The sequence below is a fragment of the Hemicordylus capensis genome, chromosome 10, assembly GCF_027244095.1.
Source record: "Hemicordylus capensis ecotype Gifberg chromosome 10, rHemCap1.1.pri, whole genome shotgun sequence".
NCBI classification, from domain to species: Eukaryota; Metazoa; Chordata; class Lepidosauria; order Squamata; family Cordylidae; genus Hemicordylus; species Hemicordylus capensis.
In genome coordinates, this window is record NC_069666.1 from 29,458,101 (window position 1) to 29,471,764 (window position 13,664).

Sequence of the window (13,664 nt, forward strand, 5' to 3'; positions counted from 1 at the left end):
CCTGCAAGCCCACCTGGGAAAGGCTTCCCAAGAGGCCTGATATATGCGGTTTGTTGAGGGCCTTCAAGAGGCTAGAATAGTTTCCTGAACCGAAGGGGTATAACCCTTTTTGGCTAGCAATGCCTGTGCAACCTCCAAGCGACTAGTCGGAGCCCCTAAGGCTCTGGGTGCAGGAGGGGACCTTGCAAGAGAAGATCCAGTCGTAAGGGAAGGTGCCATGGTGATGCGACGGCAAGCTGCAGAAGGTCGGAGAACCATGGCCTCCGAGGCCAGAAGGGGGCGATCAGGATGAGTTCTGCCTTTTCTACACAAAGTTTTTGAACTAGTTTGCCCATCACTGCGGTGTGGAGGAAGGCGTACAGGAGACCCTGCAACCAAGGCGAGGTCGGGGCATCCGTCACTTCTGCTCAAGGGGAGAAGAAGCGGGAGAAGAATCTGAGGAGGAAATGATTGTGTGGGGAGGCAAAGAGATCCACAATTGGCTGTCCAAAGTGATGTACAATCTGGAGAAAAACTTTCCAATGAAGGGATCATTCTGCCTGGTCTATTGACTGGCAGCTGAGCCAATTGGCCTGAGTGTTTGTTGTACCCTGAAGATGCTCTGCCACTATGGATGACAGATGACGCTCCACCCACAGAAAGAGTCTGTCGATCTTTGCCATGAGAGTCCGGGACCGGGTGCCTCCATGCCGGTTGATATGTGACTTGGTGGTTATAATGTCAGTGCGTACAAGAACATGTGTATAATGGAGCAGAGGAAGAAAATGAAGCAGAACCAGCCAAACCACATGCAGCTCCAACCAATTTATGTTGTGTTGTCTCCCATACTGATCAAACGCCTTGGGCATACTGGCCTCTGCAGTGGCACCCATCATCAAGTCTTGTGGTGATATGAATTCCTTGATAGAACGAAGAGATTCCATGTGGAGTTTCCATTGGTGGATGAATCGATTGAGCGACCTGAGGTTTAAAACAGCTCTCCAAGTTCCATCCTTTTTTGGAACCAGAAATAAAAATGAATAAACGCCGTGCCATAATTTGGTCGATGGTACGGATCTGGCAGAGATGTTGAATGGCGAAACTCATCCGGAGATGTTTGTCTGAAAGCTTGGTTTTTGGAGATCTGGTGATGTGATCCCAGGGATTTGTCTGGAATTTCAAGGCATATCCACGGGTGGAAAGCACCCAGTCATCTTGTGTCGTGGCTTCCCACTGTGAAGAGAAGCGGAGAAACCTGCCTACCACTGGGGAGTAGTCATTGTTTTCTAGGGGGGAGGGAAGATGTTGGGGCAAAAGGTCAGGACGAACGACCTCTGGATGATCCACCTCCACGTTGTTGCCACTGATTGTGCCAGGCAGGGCGGTATGAGAAGCTTCTGTTGTCTCTGGGTGAGGCCAAGGGAGGTCTTTGGGTACCCCTGAAGGTCCGAAAGGACTGGGTATTGGATGGAAAAAGTTCTATGAAATTCCCTATGGGCAGATGGCAGAGCTTTTTCCTTATCTTTGGTCTCTACGAGGATCGGGTCAAAGACTTCACGGAAAAGTTGGGCACCTGTAAAAGGAGTAGCCGAAAGGTTAAGCCTAGACCGTTAATCCACATTCCAGTGTTTGAACCACAAGGAACAGTGGAATGCTACCCCTAAGGCCATAGCGCAGGACGCATATTGGATACAGTCAAGACTAGAATCCGCCATAAGGGCTGTAGCTTTGGCCAATTTGTTTAAACCTTGGCATACTTTGGTGAGCTCGGGAGGGTCGCAGCAACAAATCCCTTCACCCAAAGCTTAGATGCCCTGGCAAAAATGGAATTTGTGGTGGCCGCTTTGATAACCGTGGCTGAGGCAGAATGAGTCTTATGATATAGAACATCAGCCTTACGATCCTTGGGCCATTTGAGTTGTTCCTCGCCTTCCTTGACCACTACTGAGGCTGACACCAATTGAGCCATGGGAGGGTCAACCGCGGGCACCACCAGGAGAGAAGAAATTTCTGGTGGCAGGTTGTAACGTTTTTTAGGAATTGGACCCAATTTGTCTTTAATGGGAAGAATTTCAGTGGTGAAAATGAATGTCTTGCCTAAAATGTTATTTCTCTTTCAGACTATTCCCATAATTAACACTTTGACTTGTTTTAAGCAATGGCAGAAGGATATAACTAAGTTTGTTTGGCAGGGGAAAAGACCAAGAATTAATTTTAAGAATTTAACAGATGCAAAGGAAAGAGGTGGTCTTGCCTTGCCAGACTTAAGGTTGTACTTTGATGCTGTTTGTTTGACATGGTTAAAAGAATGGATAACATTGAGAAACCCTAGAGTTCTTGATTTGGAGGGATTTGACAGAAGGTTCGGATGGCATGCGTATCTGTAGTACGAAAAAAGTAAAATACATAAAGACTTTTTGAATCACTATGTGAGAAGGAGTTTAATGAGGGTGTGGTTAAAATATAAAAATTGGTTGGAACCTAAAACTCCGTTATGGATATCTCCAATTGAAGCCTTATCACGTAAAGAAGTAAATATGCAAATGTGTTGGGGTACCTACAGGGATTTGTTACATTTTCAGGAAAAGGATTGTAAGTTAAAAAGCTTAACTGAAATACAAAATTTGTTTAGAGATTGGTTTCAGTATCATCAGTTAAATGAGATTTATAAGAAAGACTTTAAAGTTGGATTTGAGGATCAGATTTCAAATTCTGAGAAGGAATTATGTCAAAACGATGAAGAATTAGTTTCTAAAATGTATAAATTGCTGCTTCTAGAGGAGACAAGAGAGGAAGTGGTTAAAACGACCATGATAAAGTGGGCTCAAGATGTGGGGCACAATATAGAAATGGCAGCCTGGGAAAAGTGATGGAAAAATGATTTAAAATTCACTGCATGTTATGCTTTAAAAGAAAACTATTATAAAATGATGTATAGATGGTACTTGACACCAAAAAAAATAGCGTTAATGTACAAAAATGTTTCAAACAAATGTTGGAAGTGTGGACATTCTGAAGGTACTTTTTTTCATATGTGGTGGACCTGTGGGAAGGCTAAAGCCTACTGGGATATGATATATAATAAGTTAAAGAAAATATTTAAAATGACATTTCCTAAGAAGCCAGAATCCTTCCTGCTGGGAATAACACAAGGTGTAATCTCTACAACTAATTTAACATTTTTTATGTATGCTTCTACGGCGGCCAGAATTATATATGCACAGAAATGGAAGAGTAATGAACTGCCTTCAAAAGAAGATTGGCTGATAAAAATTTTGGAATATGCGGAGATGGCAAAACTTACAACACTGATAAGAGACCAAAACTTAGAATGTTTTAAAGAAGATTGGAAACCATTTTTGTTGTATCTAAAAAATTATTTTCCTACTATGGATCTTACATCAGGATTCAAAATTTAGGGAAAAATGCAGGTTGGGAAAATTAACTGTGTTTGTAAGGGTTTAAATTTATGTTTTGAATTATTATTATAGAAAGGGTAAATTTTATAGTTAATCTTTCATGAAGAGAGGTGTGCGGGAAGTCCATTTTCATTTATTCTGTTTCTTATGAATGATAATAATATTATTGTTAAAATCAATAAAAATTAAAATTTGGGGGGGGGGGAGAGATCTTGCATTTGTTGGTTACATTTTTCGACCTCTTTTACCCAGCCTGCTTTTTTATTATAATCTATTGGATTGTCCCATAATTTCCCCCAGAATTGCACTGTTTCTTCTTTATTTGGTGTTTCTAGGTTTCTTGCAGTTTCTCCTTCTATGCTTTGGTAGAAACGTCTCTGATTTGACTGGAATTGGAGATTCTGCCTGTATTGTGTAATTCTGGCTTCGTATCTGCTAATCTTCTTTGACACTGCTGTTATTTGCTGCTTTATTATTTCCAGGACTTCTCTAATTCTCCTTGAATCTAGGTGGTATTTTTGGATCAGATACTGTTTGGTGTTTTCATTCTTCAGCTTCTTGTCTTTCATATCTTTCAATTTACTAGCATCTGGTCTAAGCCTGGCGATTTCATTTTCTAATCTAATCTTCCATTTAGGTGGCTGCACTTCGGTTAGAATGTGCTGTAATACCAGACAGCACAGGAAGATTAAAGGATTCAAGGCCAGAGAGATGCAAGATTTTATCCAGGCAGAAAGTGTGGCCTTGGAGACATTAGCACCAAGGGACAACTATTGGAAAGATACAAAAAGAGAATCTGAACGTCGAAAAGATTTGGTTCTGCGTAAATGGATACAGAGGGCACACCTGACATCAAGCGAGTGCCACAATTTTTCTTTGGGATGAGTCGGGGAGGGACAAAAGGAGGGCAGGACTATGTCTTGTGATCAGTGAAAGGTAGAATTGACCTTGAAAGGAAGGTAGGATCTGGTTTCAAGATGACAGCATCAGATTGGAAAACGCAGAATTCCTTCCACACCGACAGAGCTCCAAGTTCCGATACCCTACAGGCAGAGGAGATAGCCACCAAGAAGAGGACTAAGAGAAAGGAAACTGAGGTCAACCTTTGAAAGAAGCTCAAGCGGGGGGGCTGGTAAGGGCATTGAGGACCTTGTTCATGTTCCAGGTAGGGAATCTATGGATAGGAGGCAGAGCCAAATTGGACGCCCCTTTGAGGAATCTCTGAAGATGGGGATGAAGTTGCGAAGATGAACTAGACTGTAAGTGAAGAACAAAAGATAAGGCCGAGGTTTGGCGTTTCAGAGTGTTGGGTTGGAGACCCATGTCGAGCCCTAACTGGAGGAAGGAAAGGACTTCGGGGACATCTGCCGATAAGGGATCAGTATGTTTCCTGCAAGCCCACCTGGGAAAGGCTTCCCAAGAGGCCTGATATATGCGGTTTGTTGAGGGCCTTCAAGAGGCTAGAATAGTTTCCTGAACCGAAGGGGTATAACCCTTTTTGGCTAGCAATGCCTGTGCAACCTCCAAGCGACTAGTCGGAGCCCCTAAGGCTCTGGGTGCAGGAGGGGACCTTGCAAGAGAAGATCCAGTCGTAAGGGAAGGTGCCATGGTGATGCGACGGCAAGCTGCAGAAGGTCGGAGAACCATGGCCTCCGAGGCCAGAAGGGGGCGATCAGGATGAGTTCTGCCTTTTCTACACAAAGTTTTTGAACTAGTTTGCCCATCACTGCGGTGTGGAGGAAGGCGTACAGGAGACCCTGCAACCAAGGCGAGGTCGGGGCATCCGTCACTTCTGCTCAAGGGGAGAAGAAGCGGGAGAAGAATCTGAGGAGGAAATGATTGTGTGGGGAGGCAAAGAGATCCACAATTGGCTGTCCAAAGTGATGTACAATCTGGAGAAAAACTTTCCAATGAAGGGATCATTCTGCCTGGTCTATTGACTGGCAGCTGAGCCAATTGGCCTGAGTGTTTGTTGTACCCTGAAGATGCTCTGCCACTATGGATGACAGATGACGCTCCACCCACAGAAAGAGTCTGTCGATCTTTGCCATGAGAGTCCGGGACCGGGTGCCTCCATGCCGGTTGATATGTGACTTGGTGGTTATAATGTCAGTGCGTACAAGAACATGTGTATAATGGAGCAGAGGAAGAAAATGAAGCAGAACCAGCCAAACCACATGCAGCTCCAACCAATTTATGTTGTGTTGTCTCCCATACTGATCAAACGCCTTGGGCATACTGGCCTCTGCAGTGGCACCCATCATCAAGTCTTGTGGTGATATGAATTCCTTGATAGAACGAAGAGATTCCATGTGGAGTTTCCATTGGTGGATGAATCGATTGAGCGACCTGAGGTTTAAAACAGCTCTCCAAGTTCCATCCTTTTTTGGAACCAGAAATAAAAATGAATAAACGCCGTGCCATAATTTGGTCGATGGTACGGATCTGGCAGAGATGTTGAATGGCGAAACTCATCCGGAGATGTTTGTCTGAAAGCTTGGTTTTTGGAGATCTGGTGATGTGATCCCAGGGATTTGTCTGGAATTTCAAGGCATATCCACGGGTGGAAAGCACCCAGTCATCTTGTGTCGTGGCTTCCCACTGTGAAGAGAAGCGGAGAAACCTGCCTACCACTGGGGAGTAGTCATTGTTTTCTAGGGGGGAGGGAAGATGTTGGGGCAAAAGGTCAGGACGAACGACCTCTGGATGATCCACCTCCACGTTGTTGCCACTGATTGTGCCAGGCAGGGCGGTATGAGAAGCTTCTGTTGTCTCTGGGTGAGGCCAAGGGAGGTCTTTGGGTACCCCTGAAGGTCCGAAAGGACTGGGTATTGGATGGAAAAAGTTCTATGAAATTCCCTATGGGCAGATGGCAGAGCTTTTTCCTTATCTTTGGTCTCTACGAGGATCGGGTCAAAGACTTCACGGAAAAGTTGGGCACCTGTAAAAGGAGTAGCCGAAAGGTTAAGCCTAGACCGTTAATCCACATTCCAGTGTTTGAACCACAAGGAACAGTGGAATGCTACCCCTAAGGCCATAGCGCAGGACGCATATTGGATACAGTCAAGACTAGAATCCGCCATAAGGGCTGTAGCTTTGGCCAATTTGTTTAAACCTTGGCATACTTTGGTGAGCTCGGGAGGGTCGCAGCAACAAATCCCTTCACCCAAAGCTTAGATGCCCTGGCAAAAATGGAATTTGTGGTGGCCGCTTTGATAACCGTGGCTGAGGCAGAATGAGTCTTATGATATAGAACATCAGCCTTACGATCCTTGGGCCATTTGAGTTGTTCCTCGCCTTCCTTGACCACTACTGAGGCTGACACCAATTGAGCCATGGGAGGGTCAACCGCGGGCACCACCAGGAGAGAAGAAATTTCTGGTGGCAGGTTGTAACGTTTTTTAGGAATTGGACCCAAGGCCTTGGAGGAGGCGGGGATTGCACATTCAGTCAGCATAATGTCTTTGAAGAGCGGAGGAAAGGGGACTGTAGCCATTGGCACGGAACTGGAAGGGAGAACAGCAGTTCGAGTATTGTCAATCGGAGTTACATCATTAATAGCGCACCTCACCTTAGAGAGCATGACCTCAAAATCAGGAGAGGAAAATAGGCAGTAGGAAGATGGGAGTGGAGCCACAACATTCTCATCCAAGAGTTCTCCCTCTTCCTTATCTGACTGGGAGGCATCATAATGATTATTACCGCTCAATCCGTCCTCATGGTCAGAGAGAGGGTTAATAGGCTGAGTGGAAGGCAGGCGTGGGTCAGGAAGGACCTAAGCAGGAGGCTTAGATGGAAGCACAGGCTGCTGATGTGGCATAGGGCACTTGGGCGAGGGGGCCTCATTTGAGGAGGAGGAGGGTGAAGGAGATCTGGGTCTCTTTTTTCTCCTTGGATCTCTAGGATGAGCTTGGAATAAGCCCCTTTCATTAGCAGGAATGGGGTGTCTGCTAGGGCTGGAGTCTGGAGACAAAGAACATGGATGGTGGCGGTTAGCCCTGGGTGCCAAAAGCAGGGTGAAAGAGGGCTGTGGAGCCGGGGGTGGCACATGAGCCCTGATTAGGTCAGTGCATTGGCAATTAATGAACTCCCCTAGCCAAGCCGCGATATCAGGTGGGAAGGGGTTAACACCCGAGACAGGCATGGTACTCACATCCCTTGGGTTTGAAAGCAGAGTGGATGTCCCCGGTGGAGAAACAGGCTGCTCTGACCAGGAAAGCGCGGGTAGGTTTGGCCGCAGAGATGAGGGATGCTCCAGTGTCGGCATGGCCAATTTGGAGGGCAGCAACGGAGAACTCGGGAGAGGCGCTCTAGATGGCAGCGCTGGCAAGGTTTCCTTCCGAGACAACTCCGTCTCCCCTTCCAGTGGTTGGGGAGAAAGACGACTATCTGGCATGGGCTGGATCACGTCCTCCGGCGAGGCAAGAGGAGGGATCGGAGGCAGAGGCGAGAGCTGAGCACCCTGGTTCAGCAGGGGATCGGCTTCCTCGAGCTCAGATTCCAGCAAGTGGCAAGGTTGGCACGCCTCGCAGATGGCTTGGATTAAGAGCCTCTCACTCAGGGGCACAGCAGAAGCAGGCGCCAGGCGTGCTTTGATAGCAGAAGAGCTCTTTTGTTCTGTGTCTCTCAGATGTTTAGCTTTCTTTTTAGCCTTCTTCTGCTCTTTTTTAGAAAGCTTAATTAAGGTGGTGGGAATGGCTGGCCAATTTGGGGGCAGCGTTCGACAGAGGGAGAGATAGATGGACCAATCTCCCCAGGAGAAGCAGAAACGTGGAGAAGCGGGTCCTTCCGAGAGGGAACCCTCTAACGTAGCGCCAGCGTGAGCGCCTTCCATAGGCAAAAATAAGGGAAACTCAAAGCAGAATGAGACGCTGATGGGGTCGAATTCGGAATGAAGAAAAAATAAGCCGACAGAGAAAAGAATTGAGAATTTAGTTGAAAAAAATGACTTCTCTCCCACCCTTGCACAATACTAGAGAGTGAGAAGAGGAAAGGGGGTGAAAAAGCTAATCAGCCAAGCTCGAGATCAAAAACGTTGCAGGAACAAATGAACCGACCTGTTTGTGGAGCAAAGACAGGACCGGAACTGGGGCTGGGTCGCCTCCTACACCGTAAGCTAGCCACGCCTTCAGTTCTGTCATTGGTCCTGTCTTTGGAGCATGCGCAGTTTGCAATCCCATACTTTAGAGGATGACCTACTCGGGCTGTGGAAAAAATACTTCAAACGCTTTGCATTTCATTGTAGCTTTCTTTTAATGTGTTTTCAGTTGTATGTTTTTATTCAACTGTTTTACTCTGTGAACTGCCCAGAGAACAATTGCTAAGGGGTGGCTAACGAAGTCATTACTACTACTGTCGTCATCATCAAGCTCTATGGGTCCTGGTGGCCCCCTCCCTTCGTGCCTGGAAATAAGCTGGTTGCAAGCCGGGGCAGCCCAAGACCCAAGACTGGCTGCATCCCTCCTAGCACCATTCCCTCACTTCCAGAGTCCATGCCAACACTGATGCAGGGCAAGGGAGAACATTTTAGTATCAGATGATCCCATGAAGCCGTCTTCATTAATACTTTAAGCAGCTGTTACAGGGATGATGAGAGCAAATGCAATATTTGAAACCCCTTCAGTAAAATACTTTCAACACACCAAATCTATGGAATTCTCTGCTGCAGGTTGTGGTAAGGGCCACTAGCTTGGATGGCTTTAAGCAGGGCTTAGACAAATTCATGGAGAACAAACAAATCTATGGCTACTAGTCTGGATAGCTTTAGGCTACCTCCAGGCTCAGAGGCAGGAAGCCTCCAAATCCCAGTTGCAGAGGAGCAATAGCAGGAGAGCGGGCCTGCCTTCACCCCTTGCCTGTGGGCTTCCTAGAGACATCTGGTGGGCCACTGTGGGAAACAGGATGCTGGACTTGATAGGCTTTGGGCCTGGAGCAGCAGGGCTCTTATGGTCACACACAAACAGTTTTGCTTGTTTGTTTGTTTGTTTGTTTGGTGGGGAGGACTAGAAACAGAAGCAAATCCTGGGGTAGGCATATATATTTGTAATGGGATACAACTGAACACCATTTAAAACTGCCACCCGGGTCTACACAGCAAATGGAAGGCAACACAGCCAATCAGTGGGTCTCAGAACAGCCAACGTTTGCCCACCTCCTTTGGGGGAGGAGGGAGTAGCCTCCACAGAAAGAGCCAGGGCAGCTTCTACTGGAGCTAGACAGGTTTTGTTTGCCAAATCAAAATCAATATAGATGAAATTAACTCAGTTCATTGATTTTCCTGCCTACCAGAAGCCCCTGAAAAGCAAGATTAAGATTCATCCTGTCCTCAGGGTATCCAATGGAAGCTGAATACTTCCACCCGAAAGATGATAATGACGAGCAAAGAACTGTGCATTCTCAGTACCAGGCTTGCTCATAACCCACTGCCTGAGACCTCTTCACAGAGACCGGTGACCTGCATAATACTTAACTCAGTTGCTAACGTTCCTAAGAATGATCCGAGTCCTCTAACAAGCTGGAACCTCGTCTGCTATGCTGGCATCCAATGATGAATCCATGAAGCTCTCCTTCTGGAAGACTAATGCTGCCTGTCCTCACGCATAAGCACACACTGCAGGTAGCCAGCTCTCTGCTAGTATCACACAAGGGGAGGAATACCTAGAAAGGATCTTTACTGGTCACACAGGCTCGTCACAAGAGCAGGGCTTCCTCCACTCCGCCCTGCAGCAATTTGGCCATTAAACATTGCTTCCTCTTCTTCTTTAGTGGGGCTGGCTTTTTGCCCTGCAAGATGTTACTGCTCCAGGAACAAAGCCACCTCTTCCTCTCCATCATTATCTGTGCTGATCTCATGACTGGATGCAAGACTGGGACCAGAGGGAACACAGCATTAGACCGGAAGTTGCTCAAACCATCTGTAGCAGCATGTACAAGAGGCAAGCTCAGCACTTTGGACCTTGCCTTCTGACCAAAGAAAACACATCAACACATGTGGAACACAGTGGCGTTTCAGAAATTACATATCACAAATTGATTCTGTAAATGTTAAGAGTATGCTCATACCCTGTTTCCCCAAAAGTAAGACCTACCCCGAAAGTAAGACCTAGCAGTAATTTCTGATGTACCACTAATTGCCCTAGTGCATTTTGGGGGGCTAAAATTAATATAAGACACTGTCTTATTTTCGGGGAAACACGGTAATTATGAGCATGTTGTTAAAGAATCGAGTTCTGGGAATATTGTTTGACAGTGAAAACAAAGGAACCTTGAATGCCTAATCAATAGCAACTGGTAGAAAATGAGATTGATTAGGATTCTCTCTGTGTTTTGCCTTGGGAAATTTTCATTAAATGCATTATACTAACAAGTGATTAACTATATAGGAAGCTGCCATATACTGAGTCAGACCATAGGTCCATCTAGCTAAGAATTGTCTACACAGACTGGCAGTGGCTTCTCCAAGGGTGCAGGCAGGAATCTCTCTCAGCCCTATCTTGGAGATGCTGCCAGGGAGGGAACTGGGAACCTAGATTGCTCTTCTCAGAGCAGCTCCATCCCCTGAGGGGAAGATCTTCCAGTGTTCACACTTCTAGTCTCCCTTTCATATGCAACCACAACGGACCCTGCGTGGCTAGGGGGACAAGGCATGCTTGCGACCACAAGACCAGCTCTCTCCCTTACATAACATAGCATCCCACCCCCATTTTGAAGTGGGAGATGGACGGAGCCAGAAGTAGCTCTCGCTAGGTTTATGAGCATTTAGGGATGTGCGCAAGTGGCACATCACGCACACGCACTGGCCACTTCTGTGCCACTGACCAGGGTGGCAAGAGGGCACGCTGCCGCCCCACGCCAGCGATTTTGGACACAGCGCTGGCGGAGGAAATGCGGTTGGAGGGGGTGGGAGGAAGAGCACCCTCCCTGCTCCTTAAAGGTAACCCACCCTGCAGTTGCCTGCTGGTTTGTGCACATCCCTAATGAGCAACAAGAAAACACTGAAAAAAGAACTCTAAGGCATCAAACTCTAATGTATCTCCATCTCAACTTCATGGAAATGGAAATGGAAATAGTTATGCATCAACTGCCTCCTGACAGGAGCATCACAGTACATCAATTCCCTCTCCCTTTTGTGGTTTCTTCTAGCCATAACTTTCCATAAAACAACAAAAACTTTACATCAGGATTTTGCAAAATATACTTGGCATGATGATTCTATCAAAGCTACATTTCTTTACTTTCTGTCAAATTCTCCAGAAAGAATCATGACATCCCATATGGATGCTTTGCTCCAATCAGCTTAAAATGATCTTAAAGGTAATAAAGATGGTCATCTAGTGGAGAAATGAAACTGAATTGTTTTCTACTTTCTGCTGAAAGTACTTCTTAGAACTATGGGATGTGTCAAGATCCTTTGCAGTTATGGAACTATATATAAGTAAGAGCAATCTGTTGGCTCATCATGCTTGGTAGTTTTCAGTTTGGATTTAACAAGGAACAGGTCCAAGATTAAAGCTATAATTCTGAAATAATTAAATCCTAATCTAATTAGGATTAATTATTCCTAGTGTCAAGGTAACTTTTCACCTAAGAATGAGAAATATCCCAAACTATGCCATTTTCACTCCCCAAACCTTTCCTGCTCAAAAGCCAATCTGTGCTACTAACTCTTGGATTAGCTTGGCCAATCCACACAGTCGGGTCCTTTGCTATTGCTCTAATGGCACTAATTTAAAGTGCCATTATAGCCCTGGTAACTTCTTTTTAAAAAATCTGTTTAATTGTCTCAGCAGCAATGAGAAGAACTTTGTTTCTTTTTAGAGGCTTCTGCAATCAAAACGCATAACAAAATAACCACAACTTGGTGTTACACAGCAGCTAAACATAACAAGTGAAAAGGGCCATGGTGGGGGAAAAACAAAACCCAAACCATTGCCAATTTCTATCTTAGGCAAGGGACCCCAACGAATGCTAGAATTCCTTGTATCATCAGCCTCTCTCCTTCCGACATTCACCACTGCCTTTTTCACTGAACAGCTCCCTGTTCATCCTCCAGCTAATTCCCAACACCTGCTACCCACTTCTCGCAAGGATGTCTGTGCAGATTAACTTCAGGGGTCAGCTCCAAATTCAGAAACACAAGCCCTTCAAGCAAGAACCTTGAGTTCCAGTCATCAGGCAGGCATTGTAACATGGAGAGTAACAGCAGGAGAGAGGACATGCCCTCAACTCCTGCCTGTGGCTTCCGGCGGCATCTGGTGGGCCACTGTGCAAAACAGGATGCTGGACTAGATGGGCCTCCTTGGGCCTGATCCAGCAGGGCTGTTGTTCTTGTAGCCGAGGAGAAGAGGAATTCTGGTTGTGTCGATGAATGCTGGCACTTTCCTCACAGCAGCAAAGGGGTCACAAGCAGACAAGAGGACTCGGCATTCCCTCCGCCCAGCAGTTCCCAGCAATGATATGGCCATGGTAAACGTCAACAAGGTTTCCCTTCACTAGGCTTTGAAACTGGCTAGCAAATCTGTGCAAAAAGGGGTAGTCCTGGTTAGCGTTAACTGCACACCAGTATCTTTAGTGTGCTGGAAGGTGGAATTTGCATACAAGAGAGGAGAATACTCAATCTCACACCCTGGTCCCAGTCTCTTAATCATGCTTAGGAGATTGCTAGCATTATATCAGCACCAGCCCTAAAAACACATAATATAAGCAAGGAAAGATTTAAAAGAATGTATAAAAGAAAACAAAACAAAACTCTAGAAATGAATGTGTGACAAAATAAAGACCAACAGCCTCAGGTAGAATATAGATTCAGTACGATTCACTACAAATTTAATACTGCTTCAGCCTCTCTTTTATAAACTTTATAAACAAATTAACAGGTCTAGAAAATAGGGAAATTCATACTGCTATAAAGCAAACAATGTTCTAAGCATTCTAGACAACTGGTGATCAGCAAGTGCTGCTTTGCCCCACAGCTCCTGGGGCACCCACTGAACAGCTGCCGATCACAACAGCCAGTCTCCCTGTTGATGTGATCTCTCCTGCTGAATTTTAGCAAGCCTTAAATAGTCGGAAGGGAATGAGATTGACAAGCTTTTGTGCAAACCATTCAGAACCAAACGGGAAGGGGTTCCAGTGCTAGGAGAGAGGGAGAAAGACTTCTCTCTCCACACCATGCATCACTCTGCAAGCCTGAAATCGCTCTTCCCAACAGAGCAGTGGCAAAGAATGGCTATTACTACTGCTACAATTCAAGGAGACCGAAGAATC

At 45.9% G+C, this 13,664-nt stretch overlaps 1 protein-coding gene across 12 annotated transcripts in view; it reads right to left on the reverse strand.

Moving 5' to 3' along the window:
* The window catches only part of TCF12 (transcription factor 12), a 158,538-nt gene that overhangs the window by 73,160 nt on the left and 71,714 nt on the right, over positions 1-13,664 (reverse strand). The window contains exon 1 of one of the 12 annotated variants that reach the window (XM_053272099.1): positions 10,056-10,183. The exons of 10 other annotated variants lie outside the window; for them this stretch is intronic. The gene's annotated coding sequence lies outside the window, so the exon portion shown is untranslated. Of the gene's footprint in view, positions 1-9,868; positions 9,980-10,055; positions 10,184-13,664 lie in introns of those variants that run through there. One more of the 12 variants, XM_053272100.1, reaches the window with a different exon arrangement.